The sequence below is a fragment of the Aedes aegypti genome, chromosome 1 (assembly GCF_002204515.2).
Source record: "Aedes aegypti strain LVP_AGWG chromosome 1, AaegL5.0 Primary Assembly, whole genome shotgun sequence".
Lineage (NCBI taxonomy): Eukaryota > Metazoa > Arthropoda > Insecta > Diptera > Culicidae > Aedes > Aedes aegypti.
The window spans coordinates 233,662,223-233,683,374 of NC_035107.1; the positions used below are offsets into that span (position 1 = coordinate 233,662,223).

At 41.7% G+C, this 21,152-nt stretch overlaps 1 protein-coding gene and 1 long non-coding RNA gene across 11 annotated transcripts in view; both read left to right on the top strand.

Annotated features, from left to right (window-relative positions):
* The window catches only part of LOC5571521 (protein doublesex), a 552,051-nt gene extending 537,651 nt beyond the window's left edge, over nt 1-14,400 (top strand). For all 10 annotated transcript variants that reach the window (XM_021837269.1, XM_021837268.1, XM_021837271.1 and 7 more), the window contains one exon: nt 13,976-14,400. The gene's annotated coding sequence lies outside the window, so the exon portion shown is untranslated. The remainder of the gene's footprint in view (nt 1-13,975) is intronic.
* A 743-nt stretch (nt 14,401-15,143) lies between these two features.
* LOC110674030 lies at nt 15,144-20,184 on the top strand. Its single transcript, XR_002498587.1, has 2 exons — nt 15,144-16,859; nt 17,065-20,184. It is a non-coding gene; the product is annotated as an uncharacterized LOC110674030 (long non-coding RNA).
* The last annotated feature ends 968 nt before the right edge of the window (nt 20,185-21,152 follow it).

Genomic DNA, 21,152 nt, shown 5'->3' on the forward strand with positions numbered 1-21,152 from the left:
TCTCCCTAAGGTAGATCTCCTACCTAAACCCTTCAAATTCGGAACAACTGATCACGATTGGCGACATCCTTTGTTGCTTCACTTGAATCCAGGCTTTCCAAATGTATAGCCTCGACACTCAGCAGCCGAAAATACCTAAGCGACAGTCACTGTGTGTTTGAAAGCGCGCAAAATTTAGGACTTACTAGTCCAAAGAAAATCAAGTTACTCAGGACTAGGAAAACATTCTCTGTCAAGAGGACGTTTAAAGCTCCTGGCGATGATGGATTTTTTTCTATCCTCATCAAGAAACTTCCAGAAAGTAGCTTATCATTCTTAGTGGATATATTCGTCAAATGTTTTCAATTAGCACATTTGAGCATGAGCATGATTGACCGCCCGCAGTTGCTACTCCGTTATTGCAAGAACAGCTGTTCTTACATAGGGAACCAAGAGATGCTACTCAGGATCAATAGCATCTTCAATGTATAAATACTGGTGCTCTCATTATTATAACAAACAATACCGGCGCCGGCTGTGTCCGAATGCTGGTCAATTTGGGGATGGGAGGGAATTGTTGACCAGAAGTTTTCAATTAGCACATTTCCCTGACAAACGGAAAAATGCTAAAGTTGTAACATTTTTAAAGCCAGACAATAATCCTGCAGAAGCTTCTAGCTATCGTCCAATCAGTTTGCTTTCCTCCATCAGTAAACTGTTTGAGAACGTCGTTTTGAACAGAATGATAGTCCACAGCAATGACAATTCAAGTTTTGTCAATGAACAGTTCGGATTCCGACCACTCATCAACTTTTACGCGTAACAAATTTGATTCATTCCAACAAATCTGAAGGCTATTCTACTTGTCATGCACTTCTAGACATAGAAAAAGCATTCGACAGTGTTTGGCATGAAAGTTTGATCGTAAAACTAAAAAACTTTAATTTTCCAACATACATTGTTAGAATAATTCAAAGTTATCAGTCAAATCTTACACTTCAGTTTAATTATCAGAACTCCAAGTTTGATAGAATTCCTGTAAGTAGAAACTGTTCGAGATCTAGGTGTGACGATGGATCAGTGCTTAACGTTTAACGACCACATCAACACAGTTGTTAAGGAATCACCTCAACTATTCGCGCTGACCCGACGTTTTGGCCGAGATTTCGATGATCCTCATGCTATTTTAACAATCTACACCAACCTAGTTAGGACTAAGCTTGATTTTGCGAGCGTTGTGTGGCGTCCCCAATATGATATACATGTGCAGAGACTTGAGGCAATCCAGAGAAAGTTCGTAAAATTTGCGCTGAGAAACCTAGGATGGACTAGAGAACAAATGCCTGATTACGATGAACTTTGCCGCCTTGTAGATATCGACAGCATAAGCAACAGACATCAGGTCGCAGACATTGTATTTTTCTGCAATATTTTGAGTGGACGCATAAGGAGTACACTTTTGTACGATCGGCTTTGTTTTAACACCAGTCCAGTTTCACTTCGCCGCAGAAGGGTGTTTGATACAAACACAAACACTGAAAACTAAACTTATAATGTTCCCACATATACCAAAAGCACCAGAACATATTTTGTCACGAAGAGAGAGGTTCCAATTAAGAATCTTGGGCTCAAGATCTTTCAAAAACCATATTAAGGGCATTCAAGCCAAATGTCACCAGTATATAAAATGTATGTATCCATTTCGAACTTTTGCTAAAGAACATGTTGTATGCTGTACCAATATGGACTAGCTGTTGTAGCACCAGGAAGAAAGCTCTGCAGAGGACTCAAAAGAAAATTTGGAAAATGATTCTGAAGCTCCCTCCCTGGTATACTGCCCATACTCGCATAACAGTCCCATATTCTATGGGATTCCCTATATAAATGGGACTGTTATGCGAGTATGGGCAGTATAGTACTAACGAGTTACATAGAATATCCAATGTTGAAACATTGGAACAAATGTTAAATAAAATAATTAATAATTTTAGACAAAACTCTTCTTTTACCAGCTTTTGCTTTTGCAAACCTGGAGCGTCTGTACTCCACGTTAGGAGCGGCTCTCAACAGCGTCTGTTCCCCATGTCAGGGGCGGCTGATCATCGTCCGAGTGCCAGAGAAGGACTTTAAGCTAAACTGCGCACTATGGCCCTCCGAACATTTAGGGGGAATGGTCCTCCGGAAATCTAGGGGGTTGGTGTCAGGCCCTGCGAGCCAGCCGTAAAAACACATCAGCACAGGAACGTCAACGAGAGAATACGGACCGGAACAATCGGCAAAGACCACAGCGACGAAAATGGACTAGCGATTGGAAACTCGGTACGTGGAACTGCAAATCTCTCAACTTCATTGGAAGTACTCGCATACTCTCCGATGTACTGAAGACTCGCGGTTTCGACATCGTAGCGCTGCAGGAGGTGTGCTGGACAGGAGCATTGGTGCGAACGTTTAGAGGTAATCATACCATCTACCAGAGCTGCGGCAACACACGCGAGCTGGGAACAGCTTTCATAGTGATGGGTGATATGCAAAGGCGCGTGATCGGGTGGTGGCCGATCAATGAACGAATGTGCAAGTTAAGAATCAAAGGCCGATTCTTTAACTTCAGCATAATCAACGTGCATAGCCCACACTCCGGAAGCACTGATGATGACAAGGACGCATTTTACGCGCAGCTCGAACGCGAGTACGACCGCTGCCCAAGCCACGACGTCAAGATCATCATAGGAGATTTGAACGCTCAGGTTGGCCAGGAGGAGGAGTTCAGACCGACGATTGGAAAGTTCAGCGCCCACCGGCTGACGAACGAGAACGGCCTACGACTGATAGATTTTGCCGCCTCCAAGAACATGGCCATTCGTAGCACCTATTTCCAGCACAGCCTCCCGTATCGGTACACCTGGAGATCACCTCAGCAGACAGAATCGCAAATCGACCACGTTTTGATCGATGGACGGCACTTCTCCGACATAACCGACGTCAGAACCTATCGTGGCGCCAACATTGACTCCGACCACTACCTGGTGATGGTGAAACTGCGCCCAAAACTATCCGTCATCAACAATGTACGGTACCGACGCCCGCCCCGGTACAATCTCGAGCGGCTGAAACAACCGGATGTCGCCAATGCGTACGCGCAGCATCTTGAGGCAGCGTTGCCGGATGAGGGCGAGCTCGATAGGGCCCCTCTTGAGGACTGCTGGAGGTCAGTCAAAGCAGCCATTAACGACGCTGCCGAAAGCGTTGTCGGATATGTGGAACGGAGCTCAAGAAACGATTGGTTCGACGAGAAGTGCCAGGAGGTTTTAGAGGAGAAGAATGCAGCGCGGGCTGTAATGCTGCAGCATGGTACGCGGCAAAACGTGGAACGATACAGACTGAAGCGGAAACAGCAAACCCGCCTATTCCGGGACAAAAAGCGCCGCCTGGAAGAGGTGGAATGCCAAGAGATGGAGTTGCTGTACCGTTCTCAAGAAACGCGGAAGTTCTATCAGAAGCTCAACACATCCCGCAAAGGCTTCGTGCCGCGTGCTGAGATGTGCCGGAATAAGGATGGGAGCATCTTGACGGACGGACGCGAGGTGATCGAAAGGTGGAAGCAGCACTACGATGAACACCTGAATGGCGCAGAGAACACAGGCACAGAAGGTCAGGACAGCGAAGGCGATGGCTACGTCAGCACAGCGGACAGCGGAAATCAACCAGCTCCCACGATGGGGGAAGTTAAGGATGCCATTCAACAGCTCAAGAACAACAAAGCCGCTGGCAAGGATGGTATCGGAGCCGAACTCATCAAGATGGGCCCGGACAGGTTGGCCGCTTTTCTGCATCGGCTGATAGTCAGAATCTGGGAAACGGAACAGCTACCGGAGGAGTGGAAGCAAGGCGTTATATGCCCTATCTACAAAAAGGGCGACAAACTGGAGTGTGAAAATTATCGTGCAATCACCATCCTAAACGCCGCCTATAAAGTGCTATCCCAGATTCTCTTCCGTCGTCTATCACCTATAGCAAACGAGTTCGTGGGAAGTTATCAAGCAGGTTTCATCGACGGCCGCTCGACAACGGACCAGATCTTTTCCGTGCGGCAAATCCTCCAGAAATGCCGTGAGTACCAGGTCCCTACGCACCATTTATTCATCGATTTCAAGGCGGCATACGATAGTATCGAACGCATAGAGCTATGGAAAATCATGGACGAGAACAGCTTTCCCGGGAAGCTCACAAGATTGATCAGAGCAACGATGGACGGTGTGCAAAACTGCGTGAAGATCTCGGGCGAACACTCCAGTTCGTTCGAGTCTCGGCGGGGACTACGACAGGGCGACGGACTTTCGTGCCTGTTGTTCAATATTGCGCTTGAAGGTGTCATGCGGAGAGCCGGACTTAACAGTCGAGGCACGATTTTCACGAGATCCGGACAATTTGTTTGCTTCGCGGACGACATGGATATTATTGGGAGAAAATTTGAAACGGTGGCAGATTTGTTCACCCGCCTGAAACGCGAAGCAACAAGAGTCGGGCTAATGGTGAATGCGTCGAAAACAAAGTACATGCTGGTTGGCGGAACTGAGCGTGACAGGGCCCGCCTAGGAAGCAGTGTTACGATAGACGGGGATACCTTCGAGGTGGTGGACGAGTTCGTCTACCTCGGATCCTTGTTGACGGCTGACAACAATGTTAGTCGGGAAATACGAAGGCGCATCATTAGCGGAAGTCGTGCCTACTATGGGCTCCAGAAGAAACTGCGGTCAAGAAAGATTTACCCCCGCACTAAATGCACGATGTACAAAACGCTCATAAGACCGGTAGTCCTCTATGGGCATGAGGCGTGGACTATGCTCGAGGAGGACTTGCAAGCTCTTGGGGTTTTCGAACGCCGAGTGCTAAGGACGATCTTCGGCGGCGTGCAGGAGAACGGCGTGTGGCGGCGAAGATGATCCACGAGCTCGCTCAACTCTACGGCGAACCCAGTATCGTGAAGGTAGCTAAAGCTGGAAGGATACGCTGGGCAGGGCATGTTGCAAGAATGCCGGACAACAACCCTGTAAAGATGGTGTTCGCCACGAATCCGGTCGGAACAAGAAGGCGTGGGGCGCAGCGAGCTAGGTGGATTGACCAGGTACACCAGGACCTGGAGAGCGTGGGTCACAGTCGAGGATGGAGAGAAGCGGCCATGAACCGAGGGAATTGGCGAAATATTGTTGGCGAGGCTTTATCAAGATAATTGATGTAAAGCCAAATAAGTAAGTAAGTAAGTAAGTCTTCTTTTACCACGCCTAATGCGTTATATACCGTTTTGATTCATATTACGGACTTAGGCTTCAGTGAAGTACAACTAATCACTACACATATACATTGAATCGTTCTGTACAAAACTTTAGCGTAATCAGGCCTTGCAAACACTTAAATTTCTAATGGTGGGCGAAGGTTCGGATTCCACATCTTTAATTCACTTTAATCGATAAAAATGTTCGGCCACTTCAAGATTTTTATTCCGGACACAACCACACTTTCGCTTCATATTCCGGACACTTTGTTTCGAATTCCGGACAGCTCTTGAAAAACACAATCAGAATAATCGAATCATTAGTTAAACGCACTAAGCCGTAAGAAAAACGTCAAAACTAGTTGAACATTGTAAATTTTCATGGATTGCTATGTAAAATGTTTATAAAAATCATCATTCAAATTGGGAACTTTTTGACGGCGCATTTTGAAACATTTCGAGTGAAATCTTTCCCATACAAAGTAGAGTGTCCGGAATTTGAAGCTGTACGGGTTTCGAATCAAAACGGTATTTAAGTTATGTTATGTAAAGTAAATTGAAAACACTTTTTTTTCTCTTTTAAGCTAAGTATGCTGTTTCGCTCAAGAAAAGTAAAGAAATTCCTTGACTGAAAGGGTCAAGAAATTTCCTACAGAGAGCCCCCTTTGATGTGACATTTCTTCTCAACTGCGTACTGCGATCAGAAAAAAGTGATTTTCTTGACCATTTCTTGGGAGAAATTTTCCACGCATCGAGATAGGCGATTCCTTTTCTTGTCAGTAGCAAACCGGCCTTTAACCAGGTGAAATCGACTCATACGTAAAAATTCTGAACTGCTACGGCAAATGAAATGTAATATGTTGTTAACAAAATGTTAATAAAAGCTTAATTTTGTATCACCAAATTAGGACTGTTTCCTAACACAGAACACCAAGATATAAGAAATTAATGTAATGTTTGAAATGATACTATTAAATCACTTTTAAAAAACAGATCACCATCAAGATTGTTTTTTTGATAATAACTGTCTAGATAGCACCGTGGTAGTCGATTCTCGAGAACGTAAAAAAAGGTTGCAACAGACAACACAAAACGCATCGGGGTCGGAGGAAAATAGTTTCGTTACCCCGCATAGGTTTTGCGGCAGTAGTGTTTGGAACACAAGACGCGCTAAATGCGACTTTATGGCGATCGTAAAAACCCGGTCGTAAATTCGCAAACATATCTCTTTCCGCTAGTTGCAGCGCCTCTCGTCGCAGTCACTGCAGACCGATGCACTTAAAATGTAATGCGACAAAGATCGCCGAAGCGAGCATAAGAAATTAAACATTGGTCGAGTAGGAACGTCGGAAAACGAGAAAATATGACTGGTAGACATCTTGAGTGGAGCTAATCCAACCGGTCCCCGCTTATAACTTTGTGTGTAAAATCCGTTTTTCTAGATTCTACTGCGGGCGCGTGAAAACATGTGCGCGTCGTCAGTATCCGAAAGCTATTTGCAAAATTTTAACTGTTTCTCAAACTCGTAAAACAACACAACGCACAAGTGCCTGCAGTGCAAATGAGCTTACGTGTGGCGATGACGGGTGACAGCATGGGGAATTCTGGTTCGCAAAAGCCACCCGCCTCTGCCGTTGATTTGCTGCCGTCGATATTCATTAAAAATGAATTACACAATCCCTGGTGTGGGAAGGAAGATGAGACGGCGAGGGGTGGACTTCGTCTGTCTGGTGACGGAATGCAAATGCCACCACCCGTCACCATTATTGCAGTTTGGTGCATTTTGGGAGGAGGGATGTAGTAATCGGCTTGCTTGCGTTTCCGGGTCTCGCAGGTTTAAAGGAAGGAAGTGATTTCATTTCAGAAGGATACGACCAGAAACGGTCAAGCAATGATTCCGCTACCAGAATTACTTTAGCTGTACGCTGCTGAGCAATAGAACTGATTTCATAACGTCGGTAACGCCTGCCGTGCAAACCAAATGGAGCTGTCATTTTGTCGTCAGAAAAATGTACTGCTCCATTATTCCTCAAGTAAAAGTGACTGTTGTTCCCGTGAAGGCGAATAGCCAGAAATCGCGGCCAATATCAATCCGATAAAAAAAATTGATAAATAACTATGAGTAAATGATGCCGCACTCCAGAGACAAGAAAACAAACAGAACCGAGACAAACTAATTTAAAATAAGATTAGTGCGGAACCTCAGCTAATCCAACGTCCTCTGGTATTTCCTCATTGGCAACATAGTACCGGAATTTATTATTTAAGTTGGAAAGAAACACAAACAGTTTCAGAAATTCGTCCAGGGGTTGTGCCTGAAATTCTTCCAGCGATTGCTCCAAGAATCCCTCTAGGTAATACTCCTTCAGAGATTTCACTAGAAATTGCTCAAACTTTGCAATTTCTTCAAGATTCCATCAATTAATCATTCATGAACTCGAAATTTCGCACTTAACTCCCCCAAGCATATATCATGAAATATACTTCCAAATTTCTCCAACGAAATTTCTTTAGGAATTTGTTCAAGGATTCCTCGAGGAATTCCACCTGGGATTCATTTAGGAATTTCTTCAAGATTTTCTACAAAAAATTCTTCCAGAATTCTTATCGATAGTGTTCTTTTACTTTAAACAGGGATTTCCAATAATATTCCTTAGGGGTTCCGTAAAATGTTATCAGGGACTGGTTAGGAATTCTGCCAAAAAAACCTCCAGTGATTTCATCAGGAATTACTTCAAAGATTTAACCAGAAATTCCTCTACAGATTTGCGAACTAATCCAGGAATTTATCCAGGTATTCTTTCAAAAATCACACCTTGCATTTCTCAGTGATATTTTTCAGAAATTCTCTCTAGTGTTTATCCTGAAATTTCTACGTGAATTCCTTCACTTTTTTCTTGAGAATTTCTCCAGGGGTTGGCAGAAATACCTTCAAAAGATCCAGAGATGCTCTCAATGGAACCCAGATAGCCGTAGCGGTAAACGCGCAGCTATTCAGCATGACCATGCTGAGGGTTGTGGGTTCGAATCCCGCTGGTCGAGGTTCTTTTCGTAAAGGAAATTTTCTCGATTCCCAGGGCATAGAGTATCTTCGTACCTGCCACACGATATACACATGCAAAAATGATCAATCGGCAAAGAAAGCTCTCATTTAATAACTGTAGAAGTGCTCACAAGAACACTAATCTGAGCAGCAGGCTTTGTCCCAGTTGGGACGTAACGCCAGAAAGAAGAAGAAGAATGCTTTAAATGATTCACCCAGGAATTCCTTCAGATCTGTCTGTAAGAATTTATCTAAGGATTCCATATGGGAATCCTCCAGAAATTCCAAAAGCAATTCCAGAAAATTTCCAATTTCTGTTAGATTTTTTTCGGAAACCCCATCAGAAATTTTACCAGGAATTTCTCTAGGAAATCATCTAGATATTTGTTTAAACATTTGTTCAAGAACTTTTCCCGAAAAAACCCAAGAGTTTCTCCCGGAATTCATACAAGTATTCTATTCAACATTCCTATTGCCGTTCCTCAAAGACTCCTCTGGAAATCGTCAACTAAAGAAAAGTTGTACAAAAGTCTTTCAGAGATTACCCCACGAATTCTTCTGGAGATTAGTTTTCTTTTTCTGGAGATTGATTTCGAGAACTTCTTCAGGAATTTTACAAGGAGTTATTTAATAAATTCCATCGGCAATTCCTCCAGCGACTTCACCGAACGAATTTAGGGATATCAGCCGGAAGCCCTCTAAGTTTTCCAACAGTATTTCCTCCAGAGGTTCACAACGAACTTTTGTAGAGATTCCACAGGGAATTCCTCCAGAGATTTCACCAGGAATTTCTACCAGAAACTCTTTCAGAGATTGCATTGAGAATAATTTCAACCAATTTTTCCTCATAGTACTCCACCAGTATTTTCTCATGGAATTCGACTAGCGATCCCACCTGAATATTCTCGAAGAATTCTTCTAGGAATTCCACCAAGAATTCCATCAGAGTTTCAACTTGCAATACTCTTGGGGATTCCAACAAGAAAGCCTCTAAAGATTTAACCTGGGGTTCCTCCAGAGATCCAACCAAAAATTCTCCCAGGGTTTGGAATAGGAATTAATCCAGGGTATCTACCAGGAATTTCTCTAATGATTCTACCTGTTATTTTTCCAAGGATTACATGTACAATTCCTCAAGAGATTCCGTCCGAAATTCCAACAAAAATTTCATCAGCAATATTAGGATTACACCAGGAATTGTTTCAGTCATTCCAACAGATATTTTATCAGTAATTTCTCCAAATTTTCTATCAGCAATTCTACCAAAATTTCCACAAATATCTCTTTCAAGCATTCCACCAGTGTTTTCTCTGGGATTCCTCCAGGAATAATCTCTCATCGATTCCACCAAACCTTCTCCAAAGTTTTCCCTAGTATCTTCTCTGAGGATTCCAACCGCAATTCGTTAGGCGACTTCACCAGGATGTCCGACTGAGATTCTAACATGATTTGTCCATGAATTCTACAAGGAATTCCTTAAGATATTTACCAAAGGATTTGAATAAAAAACTAAAGGAAAAATATTCTCGGATATTCCAAAAGAATGAATGGGTGAATATTTGTATAACTTCCCGGTGGAATCTCGAAGAGTCACTCAAGCGAAGTCTCAAGAAATATTCCATAAAAAAATCTTGGTAGAACTTCTCATTGACTCGTTGCTGGAATTCCACAAGGAATTTCTGAGGTAATCATTGAAACATACTTTTCGGAATTCCTGGGTGAAATTATTAAAGAAATTCTAGTTTGTTTTCCCTGAAAAAAAAAAAAAATCCTGGTCGAATCCTAGGAGAAACTTCTGGTTGCATTCATGGTTGAATCCCTGGAGGAAATACTGGTGAAATTCCATGTGCAATTACTCGTGAACTTCTTCAAGGATTCTTTGGAAGAATTTTTGCTGGAATCTTAGGAATAATGCCTGGTAAAATCCGTAAAGAAGGCACTGGTGGAATCCTTGGAAGACTTCCTTGTAAAAATTCCGGTGGAGTCGCTAGTGGAGTCAATGGAAGAATTTTGCCTAGTCAAATCCCTAAACTGGTGCAATCCCTGTTTTTTTTTGCAATACTTTTCGTAACTTGTGGCAGAATTCTTGGTCGCATCCTCGGAGATTTTTTTTCCTATCAAATTTCTAGATGAATTCTTGCTCTGCTCTGGCTCTGCTTTGGTGCTGCTCTGTCTCTGCTCTGACCTTGCTAGACTCTGCTCTGGCTCTGCTCTGGCTCTGTAACAAAAATATAATAAAATTTTATCAGAATATGATATGCATATCATATTATGATATAATTTTGTTAGGCTGCGTTATCCATAGAACATAATAAATCAGAAATATAACATAATGTGTTTTATTTCCCTTTAAGATATTTTTTTGTTCATTTTTATCAACATTATAACAAAATGAATAGATAGTTATGCATTTCAATAATACACAATATTATCGTATATCGAACAGTATTATAATTTTGATACATTGTATCAAACATTATAACTTGGTTTGATATGTTTTTGATAGAATTAAAACACATTTTGTTATGTTTATGTTACTGTTCATACACTTTTTGTTATAATTTTAGTTATTTTAACAACATCCTGCATCAAAATTGTAACAACCTATGTTCGAAAAAACCTTATAACATAATAACATATGCAGATATAATTTTGTTATGTACCCTTAGTCGGGCTGGCTCAGCTCTGGCTCTGCTCTGGCTCTGCTCTGGCTCTGCTCTGTCTCTGCTTTGGTTCTGCTCTGGCTCTGCTCTGGTTCTGCTCTGACTCTGCTCTGGATGTGCTCTGGCTCCACTCTGGCTCTGCTCTAGCTCTGCTCTGGCTCTGTTCTGGCTCTGCTCTGGCTCTGCACTGGCTCTGCTCTGGCTTTGCTCTGACTCTGCTCTGGCCTTGCTCTGGCTTTGCTCTGGTTCTGCTATGGCTCTGCTCTAGCTCTGCTCTGGGTGTGCTCTGGCTCCACTCTGGCTCTGCTCTAGCTCTGCTCTGGCTCTGTTCTGGCTCTGCTCTGGCTCTGCACTGGCTCTGCACTGGCTCTGCACTGGCTCTGCTCTGGCTCTGCTCTGGCTCTGCTCTGGCTCTGCTCTGGCTCTGCTCTGGCTCTGCTCTGGCTCTGCTCTGGCTCTGCTCTGGCTCTGCTCTGGCTCTGCTCTGGCTCTGCTCTGGCTCTGCTCTGGCTCTGCTCTGGCTCTGCTCTGGCTCTGCTCTGGCTCTGCTCTGGCTCTGCTCTGGCTCTGCTCTGGCTCTGCTCTGGCTCTGCTCTGGCTCTGCTCTGGCTCTGCTCTGGCTCTGCTCTGGCTCTGCTCTGGCTCTGGCTCTGCTCTGGCTCTGCTCTGGCTCTGCTCTGGCTCTGCTCTGGCTCTGCTCTGCTCTGGCTCTGCTCTGGCTCTGCTCTGGCTCTGCTCTGGCTCTGCTCTGGCTCTGCTCTGGCTCTGCTCTGGCTCTGCTCTGGCTCTGCTCTGGCTCTGCTCTGGCTCTGCTCTGGCTCTGCTCTGGCTCTGCTCTGGCTCTGCTCTGGCTCTGCTCTGGCTCTGCTCTGGCTCTGCTCTGGCTCTGCTCTGGCTCTGCTCTGGCTCTGCTCTGGCTCTGCTCTGGCTCTGCTCTGGCTCTGCTCTGGCTCTGCTCTGGCTCTGGCTCTGCTCTGGCTCTGCTCTGGCTCTGCTCTGGCTCTGCTCTGGCTCTGCTCTGGCTCTGCTCTGGCTCTGCTCTGGCTCTGCTCTGTCTCTGCTTTGGTTCTGCTCTGGCTCTGCTCTGGTTCTGCTCTGACTCTGCTCTGGATGTGCTCTGGCTCTGCTCTGGCTCTGCGCTGGCTCTGCTCTGGCTCTGCTCTGTCTCTGCTTTGGTTCTGCTCTGGCTCTGCTCTGGCTCTGCTCTGGCTCTGCTCTGGCTCTGCTCTGGCTCTGCTCTGGCTCTGCTCTGTCTCTGCTTTGGTTCTGCTCTGGCTCTGCTCTGGCTCTGTAACAAAAATATAATAAAATTTTATCAGAATATGATATGCATATCATATTATGATATAATTTTGTTAGGCTGCGTTATCCATAGAACATAATAAATCATAAATATAACATAATGTGTTTTATTTCCCTTTAAGATATTTTTTTTGTTCATTTTTATCAACATTATAACAAAATGAATAGATAGTTATGCATTTCAATAATACACAATATTATCGTATATCGAACAGTATTATAATTTTGATACATTGCATCAAACATTATAACTTGGTTTGATATGTTTTTGATAGAATTAAAACACATTTTGTTATGTTTATGTTACTGTTCATACACTTTTTGTTATAATTTTAGTTATTTTAACAACATCCTGCATCAAAATTGTAACAACCTATGTTCGAAAAAACCTTATAACATAATAACATATGCAGATATAATTTTGTTATGTACCCTTAGTCGGGCTGGCTCAGCTCTGGCTCTGCTCTGGCTCTGCTCTGGCTCTGCTCTGGCTCTGCTCTGTCTCTGCTTTGGTTCTGCTCTGGCTCTGCTCTGGTTCTGCTCTGACTCTGCTCTGGATGTGCTCTGGCTCTGCTCTAGCTCTGCTCTGGCTCTGTTCTGGCTCTGCTCTGGCTCTGCTCTGGCTCTGCACTGGCTCTGCACTGGCTCTGCTCTGGCCTTGCTCTGGCTTTGCTCTGGTTCTGCTATGGCTCTGCTTTGGTTCTGCTCTGGCTCTGCTCTGGTTCTGCTCTGACTCTGCTCTGGATGTGCTCTGGCTCTGCTCTAGCTCTGCTTTGGCTCTGTTCTGGCTCTGCTCTGGCTCTGCACTGGCTCTGTGCTGGCTCTGCTCTGGCTCTGCTCTGGCCTTGCTCTGGCTTTGCTCTGGTTCTGCTATGGCTCTGCTCTGGCTCTGTTCTGGCTTTGCCCTGGCTCTGGTCTGGCTCTGTGCTGGCTCTGCTCTGGCTTTGCTCTGGCTTTGCTCTGGCTCTGCTCTGCAAAATGCGCTGGATTCTTTCATTGCTCACACCCTTTTGCTGTTGGACCACTCATTTCAAATCCTCAATTTGCTCGCCATCACCACCCGAACACGGTCCACACGGATCGATTTCAACTAACTCCACTCTCGTATGCATATTTTGTGTATAAATTTTGAATAATCGAAAAGGGTTGCTGCAAATGGTAATATTTTTTTCCCTCTACCCCCTCACTCTGTCGTTGGCGTTGGAAAAAAATCACCACTGCATACAAAACACTCATTGGTTGGGTGGAAGGACGGTTTAGCAGAGTTGCTAAATTTTCCATATCACGCTGATTGATTTGTGATTAAAAATAAATATAAATAGAAAATGAATAATTCCCACATGTGTTTCGGTATTAGGCACCGGCATGGGGCGGCAAAGTGCAGACAGTTCTAGTTCTCATTATTTGGCATCGATTGACGGTCAAACTACAACCTCCATGGAGAAACGGGCCCCATCCGTACTTAGTTATTAATAAATAACAATGATTTGAATTTGAATCATTCATGCTGCGGCGTGGCTGATTTCGGCGAGTTGTTGTTCTCTTAGAGAAAGAGGGGGATTTGAATTTGGACGAGTAAATAACATTGAATATTACACTTTATGACTAATCAGCAGTAATGAAACAATACGGGTGACGATTTCAAAAGCTTCATTCTAAATGCATGGTTCACTTTTGGTGGCAGATTTAAAACTCTTATCTTCCTCTTTTCTTCAACAGGTTTCACGCCAACAAAGACGCTTGGCAGCCGCTTCCATTTGCGTAGCAAACGTATGTTAACCTTAAGTTTTAATGTTAAAAGTATCACCAAAAATCAAGTCCCAAGACTTCTGCAAGAATGGTTTATGCTAAATTTATTCGAAATGGTTTTATTTTCATCGAAACATGTGTGATGTAGGCTACTATTTTGGTAAAACCGTAGGCAACGACTGTATTTAAACTCACAAAATTCGAACCAAACTTATAATTGTAACTTTTAATTGAGTAAACATGGGCGAAAGAGAGTGATTCAAATGGGATTCGGAATCGAACGGTTCTTCTAAGTAAGACAAACAAAAAAAACCAACCAAACGAGTCAAAGCTGCAAAAACTACAAGTTTGAACTGTGATATCAATGAAATTAAATACGAACTATGTATCAAGATTACAGTAAAATTTGAAGGAGACTTGCAACGCATGAAACAGGAGGGTGACAACCGAAAAGTGACTGAATCAATTGCGGGTTATCATTCGAGATATCCAGGGGTTGAATTGTGAGAAAACTTCTTCTTATTCTTCTTCTTGGCAATACGTCCTCACTGGGATAGAGTCTGCTTCCCAACTTCATGTTTAATTACCACTTCCACAGTTATTAACTGAGAGCTTTCTTTGCCAAAGTTGCTATTTTCGCATTCGTATATCGTGTGGCAGCAATGTTGTGAAAAACTCAATTTCTCATAACTCACGCTTGAGATTTTTCATGCGTGAGTTGTCAATCACGCAACTCAGCAGTCAAAATTTTCCACAGTATATTTACACACGGCAATAATTTCTTGTTAGTCTGGTAAAATTATGGTAATCTTTTCTAACGTAAACAACAACATTCGGGTTTCAAGAATTTTTGACAGGTGACGGGAGCAAGCAAAATAGGATTTAGAATTTTGCATGAGACGAAGTTTGAAAATTTTATTGTCAAGTTTAGTATCGGTTCAATCGAATTTTCGAACACAATTGTAGGCTCTATATAAACTACATTTATTCCCTTATTTTGTCAGATACAATACTCACATAACTTGAGATCTCGCCCTAAAAGCCATTGGTAACCGAGTGTGTAGCTCTTTGTTTCTAAGCCAATTAATGGACCTGGATGAAAACTATCACCACTGGGAGATAGAGGAGGATCTTGTCTTTATCGTAACATTGTTGAATAACGTGTAAACCCATTTGTTTCCTCGGTAGCTACAAGCTACACACTCGGTTACCAATGGCTTTTAGGGCGAGATCACAAGTTGTGCGAGAATACTTCTCGAAATCACCACCTTTTACCCTTTTAAATAACGAAATTACTACAAACTTCGTTACTCTGTGGCGCATTAAAACTTGTTTATGTAGCAAATAAAACACATACATCAGCATACAAGTTGGTAAACTTGCATACAAGTTAACTCCAATGCATATCCAACTGTCAGTATCCCAGAAACAAGACGTGTTTATGATATATCTGAACAACTTGGAACAACTTGTTCACCTGTGTAACGAAAATACCTTCCCAAGTCACCAGTAAGCACGATAATCCAGCATTATATGCGCATTCAGGGTAGTCATTTAGTGCTAGACAGCTCTTGTACGCATATAATGCTATTATAATGTCAGAAAAGGCAAAATAGGGTGCCTTCGAAATGTATAAATATGATGATGATGTAAATCCCTCATTTGCGTCTCGACCCTGCGACACCCTTAATGTTGGATTGCTGAAATCCTGCTCCTTGCACTTTCGGTCACTGAAGATGACAATAATTGTGGAGCAAATAGACCAATTTCCATCACTTTTCCCCGTCAAAAAATCTGCGATTGTGGTAGTGAGAAGATTTATGTTTTGCTCCCTCTTACATGCAAACATGCTTTACAAGCGAATACAGAGCCAATGTAGTACTTTATGCTTTGGAAGTGCTATTATAAGATGTGTAAGCATTTGTAGTGATTTTATAATGCACGCATGCATCTATGTTGGTGATTTACGGCTTGTTAATAGTGCTTATGGTTTCTAGGTGTATGATGAACATTGAGAATTCATTTGAAAAGCCTCTGAGAAGCTTAGAGAGTTCATTTTGAATGTTTCTGAGAAGCATCGAGAACTTTTTTGAGCGGTATTGAAAATGTGCTTCTGGAAAGCATTGCCGCTTCTGTGGAAAATATTGAGAATGCTTTTATTACCGATTTTTTTTTTGGCAATTACTACAAAACTTAACCACAAAGCTTCTTCTATTTCGATTGCATTTAGGATGCACTTGAAGCGCTTTTAGGAAGCATGAAGAATGCTTATGTGACGAAGATAAAATATTTCTTGATAATGCTTCTGGGAATTTTCAAGAATGCTTTTCAGGAGCATTGAAAGTAGTTTTGTGGTAAGCATTAAGAATGTTTCTTTGAATGTATTGAAAATGCTTCAAGAAAGGTTTGGAATTTCCCTCGAGAACTTTGAAATACTTCTGGAAAGCTTAAGAAAGCTTCAGGTAAGCAAAGCAAATGCATCTTAAAAGCATTCAGAAAGCTTATGGAAATGCTTCCCGAAAGTATTGAGAATGCTTCTCAAGAGCATTGGGAATGCTTCTCAGAAACATTGAGAATGCTTTTCTGAAGTATTGATAATGCTTTCGGAAAGGATTCAGAATGAGTATACTTCCAAGAAGCCTTCTAATGAATCCTGTGATCAGGAATTCTCTGGGAAGTATTGAGAATGCTTCCAGAGAGTTTCGATTGTGCTTCCGAAAAGCGTTGAGAATGCTTCTGGAAAGCGATGAAAATGCCTCTGGAAAATCATTGAAAACGCTCCCGGAAACTATTCAGAATGCCTTCAAAAAGGATTGATATTTTTTCCGGAAAGCATTAAGAATGTTTTTTTAAGGTGATTATAAAACGAAGCCACAACTCAAATTTTCAAGGGCACAAGACTTGTGAACTAAAAAGCGCTCCGCGTTGAAAATCTATCCCATTGGTCACTACCAGCAAGCAAGTAAGTTGATTGGTTTTAAACGCGATCTGTTGTCAGATACTCTCGTCTTGTGCATTTGAAAGTTCGAAGTTTGGCTTCGTTTTATAATCACCTTAAGCATTGATGATTCTTACGGAAAGCATTAACAATGTGCTGGAATGTATCAGGAATTGTTAAGGAAAGCACTAAGAATGCAAGGAATTGTTAAGGAAAGCACAAAGAATCTTATGCATTGCGAACATTTCTGAGGTGCGTTGCGAACTCCGCTACAAATTGTGTGAAGAGTTTTATTTAAAGAAACATATTCCTGAAAAGCATCGAGAGTTCTTCCGATAAGCATGCTTGATTTGACATTGAGAATGCTTCTGTTAAGCATTGAGAATGCTTCTGTTAAGCATTGAGAATGCTTCTGTTAAGCATTGAGAATGCTTCTGGGAAGCATTGAGAATACTTGTGGGCAATAAATATACTTCTCAGAAGCATTGAGAATAATTCTGGGAAGCATTGAGAAAGCTTTGTGGAAGCTTGGAGAATGCTTCTTGAAAGCATTGAGAATGTTCTTGAAAACATAGAGAAAGCTTCTTGGAATCATTAAGAATGCTTCTGAGAAGCATTGAGAATGCTGCTGGGATGCACTGAGAATGTTTCTGGGAAGCATTGAGAATGCTCCTGGGAAGCATTGAGAAAGCTTCTTGGAAGCATAGAGAATGCTTCTGATAAGCATTGAGAATGCTTCTGGGAAGCATTGAGAATGCTTCTAATAAACGTTGATAAAGCTTCTGGGAAGCATTGAGAAATATTCTTGAAAGCAATGAGAGTGCTTCCTGGAAGCATAGATAATGCTTTTGGGAAGCATTGAGAATTCTTCTGAGAATCATTGCAAGTGCTTGTGGGACGCATTGTGAATGATTCTTGGAAGCATTGAGAATGCTTCTTAGAAGCATTGAGATTTTTTTTTTTTTGAAGCATTGAGAATACTCCTTAGAAGCATTGAGATTGCTTCTTGAAAGTATTGAGAATGCTTCTGGCAAGCATTGCGAATTCTTATGGAAAGCTTCGCGAATGCTTGTGAGAAACATTGGTGATGCTTCTGGGAAGCATTAGGATTGCTTTAGGAAAGCAATGAAAATGCTTCCAGGAAATATAGATAATTATTGCTTTTAAAAAGCATTTGGAATGCTTCTCGGAAGAATCATCGATGCTTAAACATTGAGAAAGTTCCTGTATAACACTAGGAATGCTTCCGAGATCCATTGCGAATATTTTTGGGGCTTTCAATTCCGTATAAGAAAGGAGCAAATTCTTATGCAAATAAAGTCACTTTTTGGATTGTCACTTCTTTTGTTTCTGCTCGTTGACGGATACAAAATATCCAAGTGCGTTTGTGATAGGTTTTCATTAAATTTATCTTCTGCTAGCGAATCAATCAGCTCAACTGTAATTCGCAATGACCACCATTAAAAGCGCCGTCGTTACTGGTAGGTTGAAACCTCTTTTGATAACCGTACAACCACCAAATCGGATTTTCCCATTGGCCTGGATGGAACACGTCTTACGGATGATTGTTTTGTTTGAAATGCCATTTTCCCTACTTTTCACTATTATCCTAAAAATTATCTGTCGAATTGCCGAAAACAAATGCAAGCCATACTCAGTCGTTAGTAAACTTTTAGGGAACTTTTCGTTTTCAGCTCAACGTACACAACCCTCAATTGGACAGATCCTAGCTGAGCGTGATCCTACTTTATATTACTATTGTCTTTTTTTGTTTTCTTTTCCTATTAAGTTTACTTTCGTATGTATATGTATATCACTGGTGTTCACTTGTTTTAGACGTTTAGTGTATGCAGGAAGTTACTTGCTTCGTGTAGAATAGTGTCTCCAAGGCTAAGGGGGCGACCTTGCGGTCCCAAAGCTCTTCACTTAAATAGAAGAATCACAACCGATTAGTAATGAAGAGCAAAAGTGAGGTTAGGTTCAAAACGTTAACAGTTAGTTAAATTGTAAATTTTTACTTAAAACTAAAGAGCAAACAGGCGAAACAAGATTGTGTACAGTTAAGGTTAGGCAAGCAAACAAACTAAACGAGAAACACAAAACCAAGGTGGCTAAATGAGGTAGGAATTGCTGATTCATGCTCGCTTTGATACGAACGTGTGAAATGTCTCCCATGGATGATGTTTTAGCAATTGAAATGTGATATTCATGTTGAAATGTATTATTGTTTTTTGTTTCGTTTGCGCGTACCACTTTTGGTTTTAAAGTGAATAAAATGTCATGTCATGGCGACAACGTCGGCGATGATTTGTAAAATTTTAGAAAACAGATCGAATTTAAGCCCTGATGAGGGAGAAAGAGTAACGTTAAATGAGATTCGTAATTAGTACACACCTTATTCGAAACATTCTAAACATTTGATCTCCACCGATTGGTATTTCTTCTCGCGAGTAGATATTATGTTCCTTATTAAACAAAAATTAAGAGAGAGGAGAAGAAACTCAAATTATGTCCAAAATTATCGTCCAACCGCTTGAATCAATCAAACGCGCGAGAAACAAAGGTTTTAAGACATTTTTCGTTTTTACTTGTAAATTTACAGCAAAACAAGCTTAATATTTCCTCACGTGGATGCAATTCCACTGGAGCCGTTCATCCAAACATAACCTGTAGAGCAAAACTCACCACTGCAGAGAGAAATCCACCGCTGTAAATAGACCCAGCCCAATCCTCCCAAAAAACACCACTTGCAAACACATCCAATATATATTTAATGTAGCCGCAGAAACGAATTTAACTAGCAACTTAACAAAATAATAAAAGATAAAAACAAATACAAGAAGAACCCAATAATAGTAAGCAAACAAATAGCATAATGCAAAGACGACGACTTCAATGGTGCAAAATAAAACAGTTAAGCAAATTCTTACACGACAAGTGTGTGGGTTGAGCAAAATGAGTACACTCACACAAACACATACACACGTACACATTAAAATAGAAAAAAAAACAGAGTCCAGTTTGCCCGAGCAAACACAACACGCGATGGTTTTGACAAAATTTTGGTTTTTCTCTTCAGACTTTGAGAGTTAAGAGTTAAGAGGGTATCCCCCACCCCTTCTTAGTCGGTAGGTAATTTATTAAGGCGCAACAAAACTTCATTTTCACTATTATTATTTCCGATTGTTTCTTGATTTTCGTGTCCTGGTAGCACGTCTCCCGAAAGGAAGAAGTTCCCTTAGAAAAAAAAACCCATCCAATTATAGACGTATGCAGCGAAGAGGGGAACGAAGAGAAAAGAGTTTTATGCAATATGATGGTTATAACTTTACTGTTAATTTTGTAAAACTTGATGGAGCTGTAAATGAGCACAGACAGTGATGGGTGTACCGTGGAGAAAGGGAGAGAAGAACGAAATAAATTTTTATTTTGAATCGAAAAATAAATATTGTTTAGACTGTTGAAGATATCCGAATGAATCCTTGTGAGTTTTGAGGCGATTATTTGAATTCACCCACACAACACGATAATTTCAAAGTATAATTTCCTGTAGTGTTGCTCAACGGAGTCCATTCATTTCAATAATTGAATGACAAAGCCAGCCTAATGATCAGGTAAGTAAACGTTCTTCAAATGGAAAGCTCCACAATGTATCACAATTTACTCTGTACATTTAATATATAGGTTTGATTTACCAATCATGGCAATAGTGGAAACAAAAATTGATTTAATTTATTGTTTCACTAGAATATAAAGGACAGAGTAAGATTGACCATAGTGGAATAATAACATTTCCAGAAAAAATCAGTTGAAAAGGAATAAATGCCATATAGTGAACCTTCAACACAAAGGCTACAATTTTTCAAACATTATTCCTTTGTCCCCACTGGGACAGAGCCTGCTTCTCAGCTTAGTGATCAATGAGCACTTCCACAGTTATTAACTGAGTGCTTTCTTTGCCAAAGTTGCCATTTTCGATATACGAGTGTGGAAGGTACGTTGATACTCTATGCCCAGGGAAGTCAAGGAAATTTCCATTACGAAAAATCCTGGACCGACCGGGAATCGAAACCAGACATCTTAAGCATGGCTTTGCCTAGTAGCCGCGGACTTTAACCACTCGGCTAAGGAATGCCCCTGATTAGTGATTAGTGATTAATGATTAAATCCATTTTTTGTGACTCATGAGTTACATTTTTTAATAAACAT